The following is a 20,734-nucleotide window of genomic DNA, read 5'->3' as shown; positions in this document are numbered from 1 at the left end:
CTGTGAATCTCCTGTCTTTAGTCTTGTTTATTAACTTAAGACGTGTCCCTGCCAGCTGGACTGTCAGCCAGGACACAGTAAATGATATGTGATTAAACACAAACTGGGAAATGGAGCGAAAGTACAAACACAGCGATCTGTTCATTTGTCCTGAGAAAACTATGCGCTGTCAGAGAAAAATGCTGTGACCCACACACCCGTCCATTAAGGATGGTCACTCTCTGACTGCATGTCTGCTTGAATGTACTGAGGAAAAAAGAGAAAGAAGTCTAGCTATTAGCAAAAGTCAAAGAGAACAGTGACACGGAGGTCCCCATGTACCTGGATGACCCAAAGAGGTTGCTGTTTTTGTCACGTACAGTGAAAAAAACCCAAAACAATATGAGCATAGCCGGACTGTTTTATTTATAAGCACTTTGAAGTAACCAAAGTGTTGAACAGATGTCATATGTGAGATACATTCCTTTTCAGCATATACAAATGAGCATATACAGAGCTTTGATACCGTCTAAGTGCATCGTAATTGTACTCCTTATGTCGTTCATAGGAAAGAGAAGAACAACCTATTCATTAGTGTAAAACCAAGGAACTGGAAGCCCTCTGGATCAAGTTCCAAACCTCCCGTTCCCTGCTCAGCGTCATAAGTTGCGTAAACAGGAGTCACATAGAGAGATGAGGAAAGAAGGACTGGAAGAAGTTGAGAAACACATCAGAGTTTGTCCGGAAAATGCGGCCAAAAGATGGCAGGGCAGAGGTAGCTGTGTTTCCATGGCGACCCAAATGTGCAGTTGGTGAAGTGACGCCGCTCGGGAGTATTACGTGGCATCCGTGCTGACATGAGGCCTGTGTGCCAAAGCCCAGCCAACAGCATGGAGCACACGCCCGTGTCTATTCATAGCACCTAAGAGCCCCCCCGGGGAGCCACAGGGAGTCCTGATAGTGGGCCAGAGGGCCAAAGAGCCCAACAGGCCACAGTCTGCATAGCACCCCTTGATTGAGTCTATGGATGCTTGGAGAGATTAAGGGATTAGCTCTTGGACGGGCTTATATGACAATTTCTTTGATCTTTGTCCATTTTGACAAATTGTCACCTGGCCCCTCAGTCATCAAAGTGAATTGCATAAATTCTAGTATCTATAGTCTAAAATTGAACAAACACATAAACAAAGTTTTCATATATGCATGGGCATTCAATTTAGGACAAGTAAGCGTTCTCCCTTTTTAAAAAAGATTATCTCAGTGCCTACCAGTGCGTTTTATGACCGCACCCTTGCGCAGAAAATGTATTGTTAAAATATTTACATGACAAACATCTTACCAACAAAATATTTTCATTGGCTACAACCGTCTTACTTGGGCTAAGGACAAAAAGGACAAAGAGAAAACTTTGTCAAACTCTGACCCATATGCATGCTTGTTGTGGAGTCAAGAGAAACAGGGAACTGAAGCCACGCTGCATCTTTATTCCTCTCAGACATATAATTTTACTTTATATCAAACTTTAATAATAGATCAACTTTATCAAAAGCCTTCAAAACATCACTGGTATTTATGCCTGGTGATCCAAAGCTGTCTATAAGAATCTTTAAAAGAACAAACAAAAAAAAAAACAACCCACAATTCTAAAAGCCAACTTAAATCTTAAATTAAGGTCCCCACACAACATTTCAAAATTTTCTTACCATTACATTCATCTCCCAGGATAACCACAAGGGAAAGCTTACGTTTGGAAATCAAGTTGCAGAGTCTGAAGGGAGAGTGGAGAGGGACAGAATCCATGTTGCTTTAAGTCCAGTGTGAGGTGTAAAAGTTAGTGCTGACTTTTCACACAGTCCACAGTCAAAGCAGACATCTACTAAGAAACTTTTCAATCTCTTCATTCTTTCTTCTGTGGAAAAGCTTTGTGAATATACTGATTTCATATTCCAACAAGACTTGGCACATACTCAAACTGGCAACAGCACCAAAAGCTGATTTAGTCACCATGGTGTCACTGTTAGCTGTATTGGCCAGCGTGCTCTCCTGACCTGAACCCCATGAAGACTCTATGGTGTACTGTCAAGAGGAGGATAGACCCACTAGACCTGGCAACGTGGATGACCTGAAGCAACCTGGGCATGTCCCTCCATAGAATCACAGGCTGATTATAGATGGCATGCCACGCTGATAAAGTAATTCATACAAAAGTAGGTCCAACCAGATACTGGTTGCATAGAAATTAACATACTTAATATATGATTTTTTTTTTATTGACATAATGTAATATTTACATTTCCCGAAACACTGAATGTTGGGTTTTTGTTATCTGTAAGTAATAAATATAAAATGTACAAAAATAAAGGCTTAACAATTTTTTACACTATGTGCAATGATGAATGTACAAAATAAATAATTTTCAGCTTCTGAAATGAGTGACAACATTTTCAGGACTGTCTAGGTGTTCCTGTATAGAAGTTTACTGTAGGTGTTGCCAGTTTCTGGGTGCATACCAGTTAAAGCTGTTAAGCAGAAACACCATTGTAAACAGTAATAAAGAGAAACTATTAGTCACTAGTCACTCTTTAGCAGCATGTTGGGACTCTATCAATGACTAGTCTCGCAGGTTTGTTAGGCTATGCTTGACCTCTTTAATTTAGACAATCTGTCTAGAAAGTAGAAGATAAGTTATTGGAAGAAAAAACTTCTTCCAAGTACTTTTTGCTGGGATAATATACAATCTCCTGTGGAATTCCTTACTCACTGACATCATTAAAGTATGGTTAGGACCACAGAGCTGTCCTGTGGATTTACTTATCTCTTAGCTGTATTGATCTCAAGTAAATCTACCAGTCAGACCAGACAAGACAAAACCTCTTTCCCTTAACAACCATGGCAATATTTAAATAAATAGAAAATAATTTAACTGGTGTTTCTACCAGTTGGTATCTACATGGTGCCTAACTGTAATAATAAAGACTTGGTGACAAAAAGATGTCACTCGTTGCTACAGCTCTCTGACTGTGAGAGTTAGATTCTTCTTTTTTTATCAACTTCCCCAACTGTGTAGCCATTTCTACACTTAAAAAGTTAACTTTATATTAACATCCCATATTTTCATTGAATTCTTATCGTTATTAAAGCAAGCTTCACGTGGACATTTCACAATTGTGCTTCTTCTTGTTTAGCAAATAAAAATATAAGAGAAAATTTACAACCCAACTCTTATGTCGGTTTACTGTCATCACAATGTCCAGAGGGTGGTAAAGTCGGCAAGAAGGCTTGAACCATCAGGTCAGAGACTCTTTTGTGCCTGACTGTTCAAGCTCAGTTGGTGCAACAATAATACAGCTTTGTTTGGGAGATCAGGCAGAAGAAAAACAGAGGCTCCATGGCAAAAAAGAGACCCATTGTAATGTGTCAGCACCCTAAGTTAGACAGCATTGTGGTCATTTAATGGCCTGTGTCAAAGGCCATTGTGGCTTGCCACAATGGAGGTTCAGATATTCTGAGTGAAAATTGATCTGAGCTTGTCAAAGATTGGATTTATCTGTGCAGTCTGTGATTGATTTGGCTGCAGATTATTTGTTTCTGCACATTTGGATGAGCTGGAAGTGCAACTCCTAGATCCAGCTATATTTATCTGTATAAATTTAGCTGATATGGGCCTTTCATAACCACTGGGATCAGCAGTTTACTCCTCTTGGAAAAAGAGAAAGAGTGAGGGCTGAACCACGTGGATCCCTCATTGTACCTCTATTGTCACCATGCGGCTCTATCAATAGTGCTATTGCCGTGTCCACAGGCAAGAGAAAAGTGCTGCAGATGACACTTTGAGATAAAAGCTGGGTGCACCTATGTTGTGAAATGAAGAAGAGTGGAGAAACTGAGCATAGCAAATGTTCGGAAGCAAACAATGGCACTGTCAGTGATGTGTCCTTTGAGCTGCAGCTGTCAGCATGATTTTGCTTGAAGTACTTATCCTAAACTGATACATGACTACAGCATATTCCGCTACTTGTTCACCACTTGTGGGTGTGTGCCCGTGTGTACGTGAGATGATTCCATGCTTGGTGGCCACAGCTTGGGGCGGTTGCCTAGAGCCTGCATCCATGCTGACACTGAAGCAAGCCTGGGCAGGTTGTTTCATTTCCTGCCCAGGCTTGTTGGTCTAGGCAAGCCAAATGACTGCTTTAATCATTTAGCTGCAAATGGGTTATAGGGAATTGCAGAGAGACAGATGTTTGTTTATATATATATATATATGATAACTGATGCATCTATTCTAAAGAAAAAGAATGAAATAGGACTGGCTTCTGATTGTGTAGTACTTATTACTCCTCCTAATATTTTGCTGATGGACTCAGTAAAAGTTTATAAATTAGAAATCTTAGGACTCCCAAGCTACATTAAAGAAAATTGTTGTAGTGATGTTTTTCTTAAGCTATATTTGGCTTAAGAAAACTTAGTCAATTATTTATGTTAAGAATGCTTCTAGACTTACACATCTGGAAGTAACTAGTACTGTTGCAAGCAGGGGAGTTTATGGCAGGCTTCTGCTTCAACTTTGCAGTGATGCTTTGCCAGCGGATGTCTAAATATTGCAGCTGTTGCTGTTCTTTTTTCCCCTTGTCACGTATTTATTGTTTAGGTCTGTCTGCATAGCAGTCAGACCTAAACAATTTAGTAAGACCTAAATTGATAGCAAGTTCCAATTGTGCTCTCTTTAAAATAACAGGAAAGCCAGTCGCAGACAATAAGTCATAATTTGATGTTTCTCTATTGGCAAATTCGATTGAGTTTCAACCGATAACTGATGCATCTATCATATGGGGAAAGAAATATGAGAAACAGTCTGAATGACTATTGGAAATCATAAGCTAGACATACTCCTGAAGATAGACTGCGGATTAATATTTTTCACTTAAGACTCCTTTAAGTCTTCGCTAAACAATAGTTTTAGTTGGCAACGTCCCACAGGGTGAAAACTCCGGTACTAACCTGATCTATATTCATGGTCAAAATGTCCTACATCAGCTTTGGCAATGACGAAACATTGTTGAAGGCTTTAGGTTAATTGCAATTGGTGTATAAATGTATTATTATTTAAATAAACTTAATCATAGACGTGTTTATAATGGATCTATTTAAAACAAGTGTTTCACTTATTGAATAAATTACCTTTTTTTTGTTGCTAATATTTTTAGACACGTCTATATGAAACAGACTGTAAATGTATGCAGGGTTCAACAAAAAGTCAATGGATGGACACTGCAGTGAGCGTCAGAGTTACACAATAATCGAACACTACATGATGCTCCGTCCTCATCACCAGCTTCCACAGGAACTCGGTGGAAATTGAACTGCCTCACGTCTGCGCACCCCATCCCGGCTCGGAGAGACTGGCTCCACTTTATGAATGGATGGGTGTGGCAAGAGTGTCCATAATGAGGCTGTCGTCACCGCGCTTGTTGATAGGCTGATGGCGTGCTGCGAGTGAAGGACGGTCCCGGAGTGAAACATAGCTGCACCTCCACCACGGCGGTCACAAGAGACAACGAAGGGGAGGAAAACAGAGAGGAGTAGAGAGCGCAGCGTCTTCACCCCACTGTCCACAGGACCAAACTTCTGGGTGACATTCTGGTGAGGACACAAACAAAGGGTGCACCTAAACAGAGCGCACAGCGAGTTTTTACTTTGATATGCGTGCCCATTTTACATCCGAAAGTGTAAATGATGCGATGATGATCAGATGCAAGTTGGTAAAATCCTCCCGTCCGCCGTGTGTGTGTGTCTACATCGGACCGATGGTTTAGGTTTAGGTTGGACTATATGCTGCAGGCAGCTAATGCGGTGAGGAATATTACGGAGTAAAAACTGGCAGACAAAAGAAAGTCGACGCGAGGTCTCCCTCCACCCCGTGTGATCCCTCCTCGTAGGTGTGACAGGAGCAACAAAGGGACGCGGAGCAAACTCGCATCAGGACCACAAGCGGGACAAGTCTACCCAGACAGAGCACACAATAGCAGTGGGGCGGGGTGTCGGGGGTTTGCAAACAACAGTGCGTCTGCGGGTTTTGCAATATGCAGCAGTATTCGTGTAATTACCCTCCTCCTGGCGTCTCTCGACTACAGCAGTCGGGGATATTTTTCTCCTGTCAGCGCTGGCAGATCTTAACCCGACACGAAGCTGAACCGATAATTTGAAGACTTTTTGCAAGTCCGGGCTAAAGCCAGAGAGAGAGAGAGAGAAAAAGAGAAACGCCGCAAGTGTTAGAATACTGTATGTGAGTTTTGATTTTAGATGCTGTCATCTTAGGCGGGACAGCACTGTTCTGAAGCGACCTCGTTTGTTTGTTCGTTGCAGTTTTATAGGGAGAGGCGAGGGACGAGCGCTGCTCAGAGTAAACTGGAGAGATCAGGGCAGAGAAGAGGTGTGAACTCAGAGCGGACGTCAAGACCTGAGCTGAACACAGAGGCCAATGCGTTAAAAGGTAGGAGACACCATGCAGGACTTGTGATTTAATCTTTGTGCTCTTTAAAAAAAAAAAAAAAAAAAATCTGCAGGATAGAGCAGATTGCATGTGGACAGACGGCGAGGGGGGTTGCATAACGGTTCAGTTGGGGCTATTCAACTGCTCTGCACTTTATCGACAAACCTCGACCTGCATAATAATCCCACTGCTTTTTAAAGTTCTGCTCCACAATGATCGATTTTCCAGCAAAGCTTAGGCACTTTAAGGTTTTGGTAATGGTCTAACTTAAGAGTTTCTGTTTTGTTTTTACGGCAGTTTGCAAAAATAGCATGGGTGTGTCACTTGAAATTAATCCTAGATAAAAGCTGTATGCTAGTGATAGTGAACGTGGAGAATGTGTGAGCAGGGACAGTTTTAACGTTTCAAAAATGTCTATGGAGGACCAAAAGTGCTACAATTTAAAGCAATCACTTTGCGAGTCCAGACTGGACTTGCAAAGTGTTTATTTTAAGTGTGTGGTCAATTGACTAAAATTACTAATAGATCCATAAATAACACTATTCAATATAGAAACAGCTAGATTATCCACTAAGAAGATGCCTGTTTAAAGGGCATAACATTTTTTTTATCACATGAATTTCTTTTTCAGTTGTGGTTGAACTTGTAGTTACATAGAGATGCTAATAATATATGAAAATATAAAAAAGTAAACAAAACAAAACAAAAAAAATAACACCCCCCTGGCTCCCTCCTCCAAAAATAACAGGAATAATGTAGCTGAATAATCAGACAAAAGTTGCTAAAGTGGGAAGATGTTACATCTGAAACACTATCCCATGCAGGTCAGTGTCACAGTTGCTCTACTGTCTGTCTGAGCATGACGGCTTGGACATCCCTACCCTGGACCCTTGGGTCCGCTAGATTTCTTGATGGGTGCCGATGCACATTCCAGATTTTTGTGTTCATGCTGTTGTGCGTGCAGACAGTGAAAATAAGGCATCTGTCCACAGATGTTAATGAAAACAGTCTGTCCAACATGGACAGACTGTCTTTGTTTAGCTGCGTAGCTAAACAAAGACAAAAATGGTTGTTTTTCACCAACATAATGTGGGGAGATTGGCTTTATCTTTCAATTCTTTTTCTTTTTCTGCTCCACTGAATGCACAGTATGTAAACGAACCATTATCGCCCCCTATGAGAGACACAGTGAAAAATATATTCAGACTTTGACAACATGCTCACATGAAAGAAATAGTAAAGCGTCTGTCTAGAATTTGAGCTCGTATGTTGAAGACCTACTAGTGGTTTGTCTTGTATTGAGGAGGAAGTAAAGATAAATGTTGTCCATGGGTTAGCGGTATGTGCATTGTGCTAGTTTGAACCTGCCTGATAAGAAGGGTTTGATGTGACACATGAGTTGGAAGCTGTCAATGAAACTGACTTAGGTGACACTTTTTGCCCTCCATAGTTTCAGACTTGGTTCTTGAATTAAAACATTTAATTTTAGCCTGAAAGAGATATCTGAGAAAAATTGTGGAGTGATAAAGAATTTACAGCATGAATGCAACGTCGATGTCAGCATAGCTCAGTTTTCTTTTGTCTAATAATTTTACTCTAAAACGTATCATGTAAAGCTAATGAGATTTATAAAGTAGCCCTCAAAAGTGTGTTTTGTCTTCAATTAAAAAAAAAATCCTTTTTGGTTCGTATTTTGCAAAACAACTAGTTTGTCAGCTTAATTAAACACAAAGTTAAATTCCTCCTCCACCTGCACCACGCATTAGTGAGTTCAGCCTGAAGTCACTCTCTGAAGTTTGGGTTGCTGCAATTTTTGGCCCAATCCTGGAAGGAAACTCTGTATCTGTGACAACAGCCAAAACACATATATCCCCGCTGCCTGCATGACATTTCCTGGATTTTTTCCTCGCCTCTCTTTGTCCTTATCATTCCTACCCCGCAAAGCCCCGAAAATGGAGTGGGTGTGGGGATGGTTCGAGAGAGCTGACATCAGTTCCTCCGTTCCGGCCCACTCTTCAGTGTTTTTCTATCAACTGTGGAATTTAAACCATTCTTTCTTTGGTCCCGTCCCTCTGTCTGCCCCTTGCTCAGAGTAATATGTTGTTTCTGAAGCGCCTCTGCCTCTGTGCATGCATGTATATGTGGCTGCGTGGGTATGAGTGGGGCTTTCCAGTTGGGGTTACACACCAAACATTTCTGGCTGCTTGATAGCCATCTAATGAGCCAAGTACACACAGCTGGGAGCCAAATAAGAAGAAGAGTCTTTGTGAGAGCTGATCAATGTCCCGCACACATGCAGGGTGTCTTTTAGTGCTTGCCTCAAATCGATTTTTCAGTTCTGCGTTGCTTGTCCTTATAAATACAGATTTGCAGCAGTGGTGAGTTGTAATTATTAAAGTTGCATTCTGAAAAATAGACTCTTAGATGCATGCAGAGTTCTGCAGAGGCCAGTGTTTGCTGAAGACCGAAAAGTATCTAACAGAGACTCATAGTCATCGCTCACAAGTGTCCTTCTTTCTCCCCCAAACCACATGATGTTTGTCCTGTTTAGCAAGGACTGAAAGGAGGAAAGGGAGAGAGGGGGCAAAGAATAACAAGAAAGAGAAAAAGAAGTGCTGGCAAAGAGAGTTTGTTTCTCACTGGCTGCTTCTTTCTTAAACGAGATGTCAGCGAGCAGAAGATGTGTATGGAAAGAACAGAAAGCTGGTCAAGTTTGTCGAAAGAACTCAGGGGTAGGGTGCTAAGAGAGGAGGAGAGAAACAAATAAAACAGAAACCAAGCTGTGGAGAAGAGAAAAAAGGGAGGGAGAGAGAGGGAGGGAAAAACCAGAGGAAGAGGGACACCAAGGGGTTTTGGCTGAGGGGAAGTAAGTGTCGAGGTTGCTGTGGTACTGAAAAGCAGACAGTAGGGGAGAAATTTCCAGATTGGACATGACTGTAAATATAAAAATAATATACAAAACATGTTGCTTGCATCATCCTCATCCTTCTTCTCTGTTTGAATAAAATAAAATTAAACTATTTAAAAATTAATCTACAATTTAATCTATCAGTTTAGTGGGTTGAGGTTGAAAATGTATGCTGTTATACCTATAGATTTATGTGGATGTATGGTTGGGTTAGATTAAAATAAGTTTTCAATTTAATATTTTTAGTCAGGCTTAGTTTGAATCTCACCTGATTAAGAATTTTTAAGAGGGATTTTTCTTTTTTAGTAGGTAGGACTTAAATGATGTTACAGAAAATTACCAAAATATCTTGTAGATCTGTGAGGAGCGGACTTTGATGACAACAGAAATGTTGGTGGTTATCTGATTTTTGTATGTGGGAGGTATAGCAGTTCCGTCTTTGATATTTAGAAGTCAGATTTCGAAGCGTGGCCACACTCACATTCTTTAGAGTCAGCCTTTTCATCACATTAGTCATCAATGCCTTTAAAAAAACTTTTTAAGGTCGTAAGCAGAGTTAATCTCAAGTCTCAAGTGTGAAGAAAATTAAAGCTTTGATCCAAAATGGCTGACCTCCTGTAAGGTTTGGTTGGACTTTGACTTTTTTGTTGATTCTAGGAAAATACATGTGATCCAAATGTAATTTAAATCAGTCAAAGCAGCAAGAGAACTGAATGTTTCTTAAAGGTGGCGCTGTAGATACATTTTACTATGCCCCCGTACATTAATAATATATGTAACTTCCTGTTGAACCAGGCTTAGGTGATGTCAGAATGTAAATTTAGTTTTGTTGGAGATTCAATCTGAATAATTATTGGAAAGTTTGATGTGACTCTGACGTTCTGTGAGCTGTAAAAAATGTGTCTTTTATGTTGAGATTTTCTGTGATGGACTGGCAGCCTGTCCAAGGCGTACTCTGTCTCTTGCTCAACAATCTCTGGACACAGGCACCAGGCCCCATGGCCCCATTATCTAAACATTACCCATGTTTAGATAATGGATGGATGTTGAGATTTCAGAATTTGACATTAGGCAAGCACAGTCTGCCAAAACCTGATGCTTTTGATAACTTTAAACCCCACAAATCTAATGAATATAGTGAGGAACATGGAAGCCAAATATTAAAATTGACAGGAGGTCAAAAAGTCATGATTGTAAAGGTTTTGGTCTTCAGCTCAATTCAAAATGACTGACATCCAAGTTGTTGTAGGAGATAGCCTTGAGATACTTTTGTGTATGTTTGGCACTTCATACATGTAAGTGCCAAATGTCCCCAGGATTAAGACAATCTAAATGTAAATGGGATTGTTGCAAATTCCAATAGGTGAATAAATCTCCTTATTGCTAGACTACTCGACAAACACTTGAATATATATATCATAAATTTATGAATGGATGAAGTCAGGTTCTCACAGCTTGTGGGTGAAGACATAAGGGGTTTATGTGGTGAGAGAAGTGGATAAAGAGGTGTCGCAATATGAGCAAGGACAGGACAGACTAGAACTGGTAGATAAGAAAACTCAGTTCAGTTACGAGTGGTCGTCTCTGTCAAGTCATGGCTGATGAAACTCCTTTGGGCTGAAGCAAGGCCAGGGCCTGAAAGAGGGTCTGTGTCAGGAGGTCCAGGAAGGCTTCGTTGAGAGGGAGGAGTATTACACAACATCACTGCTGACAGTACATATTACTATGTTGGATGCCAGAAAAATCAACATTACAATTTGGATGTCCATTTCTCATGGTGATTTTAAACTAAATAAGCTAGCTAAAAAAAATGGCACTGGTTTCCTTTTTCTTATGAATGTGAGTGTCTTTTGTGTCCCTCTGGTTTGGCATAATTTATATTCTACACTTGAACCCAGAGGAAATTGTGCCTGGCCACATTTTCTGCATTGCATCATTTTAAAATAACATGTTAAGAGAGGTCCAAGAGATGACTGGGTCAGCTAGAATTACTACTGAAGACGAGATGTGAAGATGGCCAGTAAACAAAGTTTCAAAACAGGCATTGAACTAATTGTGGTTTTGAAGCTTTAGGGTGGAAGGTCGTGATCATTTATATCAAATGTTCTTAGTCATAATGAAAATCAGTTTTGCTGTGTGTGATTTAGTATATATTTATATATGATACAGTCCAAGAATTTACTTTAAATGCACAGTCACTTGCAAAGGTATTCACACCCCTATTAAACTTTTTCACCTTTTGTACCATTCAAACCACAAGCTTCAATATATTTTGTTGAGTACATATTTATGAAGTGGAAAGAAAATGATGCATTGTTATACAGGTAAACCTCTACCCCAGTCTGAAGTATTTTGATGCCTCTTTTTTGTTTAGGATCACCCTTTATTTATGTAAATCCATCTTCCCATTAAGGCTGATTGGCTTCCCTTTTCCTGCTGATGAAAAGTGTCCCCACAGCATGGCACTTCCACCACCATGCGTCACGCTGAACATGGCGTGCAAGAGTTCCGATATTATTTTTATAACCCATCACTGTTCCACAACTCTCCACAGCTGACATGTCTAATGTGTTTCCTAATCTTGAGAGATGTATGCTAATGTTCTCTAACAAATATCTGAGGCGTTCACGGAACTGTTATATTTATATTTAATCACACACAGGTAGACTCTTTTTACTAGTTAGCTGAATAAAAATGGTAAAGCTGGGTTTTATATAAGGGTATAAGAGTGAAGAGATCTGAGCACAAATACATACCACACTTTCATTGTACTTAAACGCTTTTTCAAGGTACTATGTACTAAATGCTGTGTCTCAGTCTGTGCCTGAACAAGGGTTACGCATTATGGTCCAAACACCAAGGTGGGACAAATTTGTTGCTTGGCAGTACCTACCTTCCATGTTTGTTTGTATTTGTGTCCATGTGATTTTGTGTAAACATAGCACTGCAGCAAATATATCCTCCTGTGTGTTTATTTGTTCAACTCTCATATGCAATTTGATCCCAGGGTTTCTATTTTTCAGCATCTGCTTCCCTCATTATGGCAGAAAGCTGATCCCCTTGGGTGAATTGGCTCCAACGTCAAATGACTGAAGGAATGCCAACTAGAAATTTAAGTGTATGTGTGTTGAGCAATCACACATTCCATTTCAGGCTATATAAAATAAAGTAATTTTTTGATAGTGGAAGTTGTACATGCTTGCTTGCAGTAGGGGGATTGATTACAGACAAACAGGTGTGTTGTGTTTCTGCATCCCCTGCAGGACCCTGGAACTTGACCCACACACCATGTCCTTTACATGTCTGCATGGTCCCAAACACTCCCATATGTCAGGCTTCTGTGTTGTTCACACAGTGGTAATCTCTAGCGTCTCTCATTTTTAGCACCTGCAAGCCTTGGCTGACTGTCTGCTTATCTTCCTGTTTGTTTTCCCATCTTGCCTGCCTGTCTATCCATCTGGCTGTCCTTTAAAATGAAGCTGCGGAACTCATTAACTGAGAGTCAAGAGAGCCCCAATTAGCAGCTATAGCAGCGTAGACAGCGTCAGCGCTTGGAGGGGAATATAAGAGTTAGTAAAAGATCAGAATTTGGGGATTGTCCATGAAAGACATTGTGGGGGGAGGGGAGCCTAAGAGGATGACCCACCATGTTAGATGTTACGCACAGACTTGGGTTTTGTCCTTTTTTGTCACTGATTACAGCTATTTCTGAATAATGTAAAAGTGATTTCTGTAGTCACTCTTCTTTCTTTGTGCTTTTTTTTAAAATCATGACATAGATACAAATTAAGATCCAGATTAACTTGATCTTGATAAATTAACAACATAAAAAAGAAGAAAACTCAATAAAAAAACAATTTTAAAAAATAATAATTCACACCCCCAAAAAAGGAATAAGCTGAAGCAAAGGTTTATACTTGCCATCCTATGCACTTAAAAGTCATTTAACACACCAAACAACTCTTTGTGTCACACATTGACATTTTAATTCCAAAACAATGACAATGACACAATGAGACATAAATGTCTTTACCCGGTTTGTGGGCACTAATCTGTGCTCTTGTATTGGAGGCTTTGAACTAATATCCAGAGAAGGAAACACCCAAGGGTGTCATTCCTATAAATCAGGGTGAGACTTGTTGTTTTCTGACAAGCACTCTCATGAAACCACAAGACTTTAATCTTTAATTGTGATTGTGTGTCTATAAATGTCAGCAAACTAAGGTGTTTCCCTTTGCTGCTCTTTTCATACATTGTTGTGGGCCTGCCCAGTTTTTTTTGTTTTTTTTTTTACAGTTTCAGAGTGCTGATGCAACCTGACTGACACCCTCTCATCAGCCTCTCTCTCCATTTCTCCTACATTTCTGAATGGATGAGTCAGTTATGGAAACCAATGGTAGCAACTCTGAGGAAGAGAGCTCTGTCATCATCCTCGTCATTGATTGCCTGGGTCAGGCCTCTGTGGTTTGCTCCCAAATGAGTCTCTGAAATTGACTCACTGTGTACATTCAGAGGGGTTGGATATTTTTAGCTTTCATACCTTCAGTTATGAGATTCTTAATGGGGATTTCAAATATAAAAGTCAAACCCTTCCCCCCCAAAAAAACTCTGTCCTAGTCCAGAGTCTTTTGTACACTCTAACAGGCTTGTGTATGGTATTCTCATATATTTAACTTAATCAGTTATCTGTCAACTCAGATCTACTTCTTTGTTCATGCTGAACAAAAGCATGGACATAGCATGTTTTTGTCCATGCATGTGGTGGCACCTTCCTGCTGCCACCACAGTGTGACCAAAAATGTTTTTCATTATGGGACGACATCCTCAGGTGATGTGTAATGAATATGTGTTTTTCTCTCATTTAACAAGAGCATTTTTATTTACACTGATGTAAAGCACAGCATGACTTTATTTTCCATATTGATGACTTTTGACGTGATTCTGTTGAGGAGCATATGATTAAAGACTGCTGAATTTAAATAACTTATTCATCAAAAGTTTATTTTCTTTTAAAAGATTTTGAAAACTCTATTATTTTCCTTCCACTTAACAATCATGCATTATTTTTGTATCACATAAAATCCTCCAAAATAATAGAGATTTGTGATTGTAATGTGACAAAATGCAAACTCTTCAAAGAGTACAAATACTTATCTGAGATACTGTAACTTCTGTTGACTTTATTTTATCATTAAAGTAGAGTAATTAGAAGAACTTCAGAATATAGAAGATGAACATTTTTAAACTGGAAAATTTACTGGTGACACAGAAATCTGTAGACTTTTTTCCAAATGAAGTAACCTGAAAACAGAATGCTTTGCTGTCCGTTTTATCCACCTTCTTTGTCTTACTGTAGAATGTATTACCCACATTTTAGCATAAATATTTCATCAAGCAAGCCATTATGATTCCTACTAAATATCAGGTGACAGTTAACTTTGAAGCATTAGACACCACCAGATACCAGTTTATGGAGAAATATTGACTTTTTGAGTCCATTACGGCTGTTTAGGTTTTCTAGTCAATTGCCATTTACTTTCCCTTAGATAGAACGATAAGTAATACAGTGAGGTTTATTGCGGGACATTAAGACCTCATTCATCTATTTTCTGTCTCGAGTTAAGTTTGCAAAGGAGAAAGATCCAGACATCCCACTCCCCAGTGAAAATCTCCAGCTCATTCAGGGGGCGCTCCCAAGGAGTTCCAACCCCAGAGGGAATATTTAATCTCTCTTGTGAGTTCTGGGATGTGTTTGGAAACCCCCTCCCCCAAAGGGAGGTGCTGAGGAGGCACCCTACTAACATCTCTAAACCACCCTGAGTGATCCCTGTTGATGAAATGGAGCAGCTGCTCAACTCTTAGGTGGTGCAACTTCAAATCTTTGCCTACAAGGTTGAGTCCAGCCACCTTATGGATGAAGCTCATTTTAGCCACCTCTGTATGGGCTTTTGTTCTTTCCATCATGTACATGTAAAAAAAAAGAGAATATTTTGAAAATATTATAATTTTCAAATATAGCATTTTATTTTTTTGTCACATTTGAGAAAGTGAAACATATATGTTACATAGATGTCAGAAAACAGAGTGAAATATTTCAAGCTTTTATCTCCCAAATTCTGTCTGAGATCATTTGAATGTTGTGAAAAAGTTAAGTATTGGAAATTCATAGTGTCACCCCCTAATGAGCTAATTAACTAAAAACACCTGAGCTTCTAAATTTTCTCTCACTGACCCAGAATGATACAGTCATAGGGAAGAATGACGGCTTGACAGATGTCCACAAAACAGCCATCAACACCCTTCACAGAGAGAAGCCACAAAGGACATTGCTGAAGAAGTTGGTTGTTCAGAGTCTGTATCCGAGCATATTCAGAGAAAGTTGAGTGGAAGGCGTAGCAACATTTTCACCAGCAACAATTATAGCAACAGGCTAGAGAGGGTTCTCAAGCAAAATCCACTCAAGAAATTGGGGGATCTTCACAAGGATTGGACCTAGGCTGGAGTCAAGCTCCACTATGTTCAGAAAAAGCCTCTAAATTTTGCGTATGAGCTACAAGCATCTTACTTGGGCTAAGGAGAAAAAGAACTGCACACGTTTCTCTGCTATCCAAAATTTTCTTTTCAGATAAACACAAAGTTTGCATTTGGAAATCAAGTTACCAAAGTCTGGAGGAAGAGTGGAGAAGAACACTTCTCCACTCTTCAGCAACGTGTTTCCACTCAGCAAGTGAAAACATGTTGCTGACGTTTCCACTATCAGTGATCATGTCACTATTAGTTTGTCACCTGGCTTTGGTTCAATGTATTTTCTTTGAAGTCAACAGTGAACGTAGCCATCTTCCAGAAGATTTTGAAGAACTTCATGCTCCCCTCTGCACACAAGCTTTTATGGAGATTCTGATGACATTTTCCAGCAGGACATACACAATTTTGGGCTTAAAAACTCATCTGTTTGGGAAAATAATAGAAGGGTTTCACTTTCTGAAATGACAGACAAAAAATACTGAACTTTTAAAATAATATTCTAAATGCATGTTTCACAATATTCTAAGTGATTTTTTTTAGATGTACCTGGGAGCAGCACTTTTACAGCAGATGAGGCCATATGATGCTCAGTCAATTCTTGTAAATAAGAAACTCTATTTGGTTCCAAAAAAGAGTCAATTTATAAGGCCTTTGGCAGGAGAAGGTATTCCCATTTTAGACATTGCAGTCTGTTTTTAAACTCCAAAGATTACAAAAGGCTTCATAGCTACATTTAGGAAATTTTGTAACACATTGAAAGTATTGATAATAATAAACCGATAGTCAGCCCTTCCTATCCTTTGCCCTCTCTCAAATATTTCAAACATGTTTCTGAGCACTGCTCAATGGCAAATAAATGACATGTGGCCACAGTGTGAGATGATCATGTCAAGCTGTTTGTATACTATGCCACGGTGCTGGATACCATACTGGTGTCCAGAAAGAACTGGACACTAGTATAGATTTTTCCATTGCACTATTTTTAGGATATCATGCTTAGTGTATTAGCTGTGTAGACTTGTAGGTAGATCTTAAATTAGAGACACAGGATAATTCCTTTTCAGCTGATCCAAATCAAAGGTATTACATTTCATTGTATTGGGATGTTTTTATATTTATTTTAGGTCATCTGAAGGATTACTTGCTTCTTTATTATTCACAGAAAAAAATGGGATTACAAAATCCACTCAGGGCCCCTTTGAATAAAATTAAAGTGCATTGCTTTTGAGATAAATGCTTTTCATCTCACAATAGATTTGTTATTTGTTTCTCCATTGGAATACAATATGAGGAACTCAGTTTAGTGAATGGACAAACAGCTTGAAGGCTATTTGAAGTAAACAGACAAAAAGGGGACCTTCCTGTTATACCTTGTCTCGCCGTAAAATGGTTTATTTGTGTCTCAATCTCTCTGAGACTTTTGCTGTTTACACTCTTGCACTTCCTCTCCTCTCTATTTCTGTATGTGTGCGCAACAGCTCAGACGAGAGATGAATATTGAATTAGTACAATAGCAATGTAGAGCTACACAGTAGGAAAAGTATCTTTATATATTTCTATATATAGTTTTATATTTCTCTATATATAGCTATAAATATAAATCTGTCTGTCCGTCTGTCTATTCAGTACTATATCTCTCTCTCTATACATATATATATATATATATATATAGATAGATAGATAGATAGATAGATAGATAGATAGATAGATAGATAGATAGATAGATAGATAGATAGATAGATAGATAGACAGATAGATAGATAGATACTTCTTTCATTTCAAGGTATAAAGAGCCATGTTGCAGTTTTTGGATCTGAAGTAACTCCATACAGGACGATTTCAGCAAGGCTTGAGTTCTGCTTTTCTGTCCCAGACTGCAGTCCAGAGGTGTTTGTCTTGGCTTCGCTCTCTGTTTGATCAGGCTGTTTTGAGAGTACTGACTGACCTGTGCGAAGGTTAGATACGTTGCACTCTTCACAACTTTTCCTTCTCCTCAAGGTAATTGCTCCTTTGGTCAGTACTTCTCACAATTCCATGCAATTTAATATATTTTTTTTAAAATTTGATGTACTACAAATATGTTTTTTTCTCTTCTGTGCTGAGAAGATCTTAACTTACTTTTTTGTCAAGTTCTTTCTGCAAATGAATAGCATTTTCTATCTTTCAACATTTTTCTTTTCGTAAAAATAATCACAGGTCCTGTGTCAAAGGGTAAACAACAAATTTCAGTTCAGAAAGATTTAAAAGTAAATTGCAGCGAGGTAACTCACCTACATAAGACTTTGTTGTTCATCACATATTGATCTGCTGTTAATGCACTGGTCAATAACGCACTTACACATAGTGTATAGTTTGCATTGCAATGCATGGCATTAGCTTCAAGTGGAAGCTTTCCATCAGGCACAGAACTAGTTTAGCACAGACTTTCATTAATGGAATATTTTTCCTAAGTGCTACAAGATTCACTTCTTCTGACCTTACTTAACCCTGGCTCTCTGACCCTTCACCTGGATCTGCTCCTGTTTTAGTTACTTGCTTCCTGATCTCAGCTCTCCATCCTTTGACCCAAACACCTGGCTCATCCTTTTTTCTGTAACAGCCTAAGATCCTTCTCAGCCACTCAGTCATCTAACCCACAAATTGTTCCTTACTGACTTCCTTTGGCATTTAAAATCTTTTTTTTCTTTACAATATCCACCCTCCTTGTTGTTTACACCTCTTCCAAGCAATCCCTGAGTTTGCCATTTTTATTGTAAGATTTATAAATATCTAGTATTATAAGAAGCCCATTGACTCAAACATCATTCCGCCAACCTTGACTTTAGAGAATCTCTTCAGGTTGCAAAAAATAATTAGTGCCAGTTTTTCAGCACGATCACTTTAAGAGTTTAGAGAAACAGCTGAAGAGAGTCTTAATAAGATTATCCCTGACACTTGCCAGCCACAGATTATGAGGGACCTCCACTGACCCTTGTGTCTCCATCTAGCAGAGATTGTGCATGTGTGTCTGATTGAGAGCTTATTATCTTGAAGGCATGGCCTAGAAAGGGATGTTGAGGTACCTGTTTCTTTTTTCCCTCTTAGACATCTGATTAAAATCTTAACACCAGAAAATAAATCACAGATATTATAACTTTGTGCTGGTGAACCTTAACCAGGAAACAGGAGCAAGAGACAAAGCTAATAGAGTAATTTTGATTTCATTCAATCTCCTTTCAGGCACTCACACTGTCATGACCTCTGATTGCAAGGGCAAAAACACTTTCTGTCCTAGAACATGGCTGCATTGTTGAGCTCTGCAACTTTGAAAAGCACCTTTGGTGTCGATGTTGAATGTAGAAATCATTCTAAATTTCTTAATAGATCCTGAACGGGTCAGAGCTAAAAAGTTAAGTTGTGGACCCTCACCAAAAATCACGTTATCAATTGGTGAATCCAGTGGACAGTCGGTGAAGACAGAGACAGACCCTTGAGCCAAATTAAAGCCCTAACTCTGATGGCATTTATGAGAGAATAGATTAAAGATATGGGCTTTAATAGCTCTAAAGGCAACATCCCTTCTTGTGCTTCATACATTCCTGAAAGAACCACAACTGCTTGCATATTTATATTTCAAGCTTACTGTTGAAAGCTTGAAATAGTGGTAAATCACAACTCCAGAATGTGATTAATCTGATCATTTTTTTAAATTAATAGACAGCACTAAAAAATTATAATCTTTTTCTGATCCTGAGATTTTCAGTCAGGGTGTATGCTTTATTTAAGGCTGAGAAAGAGTACAATTTTTATCATGAGTATGTGTGTCTCTACATGTGTTCGAGCATTGCAGGTCATGCCTGGGCAACATCTTGGATATGATGTAACTCTGAGGCAGATTTATTTCAGCCTTCTTTTTCAAGAAAGACTGAAAAAATTAGATTCAAATCTTTTGCACCCTAAAATCTTAATATGCACCTTAAGCAATCTGTTGTCTCAGTCAGATAGGCTTAACATTTGCATTTTAAAATAATACATAAACAATTCAGCAACTGTAAATGTCAAATTTCACATTTGAGTGTTTTTTCTCTTTTAACGTTTAGCTTAAACCTCCATGCCATGTAGTACCCACAGGGAACACAGGCTGATTTGATATGTGCCGATGTGGGTGGGTGGGTCTGTATGATGATGATTGTTTAGACCACATATGCCCCAAAACTCTAATTGGGTTTTCTTTTTAAGACTTAGTGCTGCAATTGAAGGACAGTGTAAACTATACAGCACTTCTTGTTCTCTCCAGGCAGTGTTTCTAAGGATCACACTGTGAAACATTTAAGTTGAACATATCAAAGTTAAATTCCAGCAGCTATGCCCCTTTCTTTCTAATTTATCCTGGCCTCCATCTGCTATCTGCCAGCCTCATAGCCTTTGGGCTTGTACTTGAAGCCACTCTGCATTCCTCACATACATCCCCTTTCATGACCTATCATCACCAGAAGAAATTTATGGCTGATCATACATCACATCATAATCGTCTGGGAAAACTCAAACTCAAGTTTTCCCCAGACAAAACTTTAAGTTTTGTTTTTCAGTGTGAATGCCTGAAAGTCAGTATTTTCCTGACTTTTAAAGGAAAAATATTTAACAAAATAATACTAGAAAGCATTTTTTATATCAAAATAAATGTTTCAGGTGCCTTGTAAAAGGTCTCATTGAATTTAAAGTATTGAACATTTTGTTCTATTAGTACTACAAACTTCATTATATTTTAGTAAGAGCTTATGGGACAGATAAACACAAAATATTACATGATTATGAAGGAAAATGATACAAACTTTCTATTTTTTAAATCTTTT

General features: G+C 38.9%; 1 protein-coding gene across 2 annotated transcripts in view; it reads left to right on the top strand.

Moving 5' to 3' along the window:
* The first annotated feature begins 5,480 nt into the window (after positions 1–5,480).
* The window catches only part of rhobtb4 (Rho related BTB domain containing 4), a 41,263-nt gene continuing 26,009 nt past the window's right edge, over positions 5,481–20,734 (top strand). Inside the window, exons 1-2 of one of the 2 annotated variants that reach the window (XM_028033718.1) lie at positions 5,481–5,619; positions 6,343–6,469. The gene's annotated coding sequence lies outside the window, so the exon portion shown is untranslated. Of the gene's footprint in view, positions 5,620–5,777; positions 6,259–6,342; positions 6,470–20,734 lie in introns of those variants that run through there. The other variant, XM_028033719.1, reaches the window with a different exon arrangement.

Source organism: Xiphophorus couchianus, chromosome 12 (genome assembly GCF_001444195.1).
Source record: "Xiphophorus couchianus chromosome 12, X_couchianus-1.0, whole genome shotgun sequence".
In the NCBI taxonomy this organism is placed as follows: Eukaryota; Metazoa; Chordata; class Actinopteri; order Cyprinodontiformes; family Poeciliidae; genus Xiphophorus; species Xiphophorus couchianus.
Note: the sequence above shows the minus strand (reverse complement) of the source record. Positions and strands in the feature narration are given on the sequence as shown.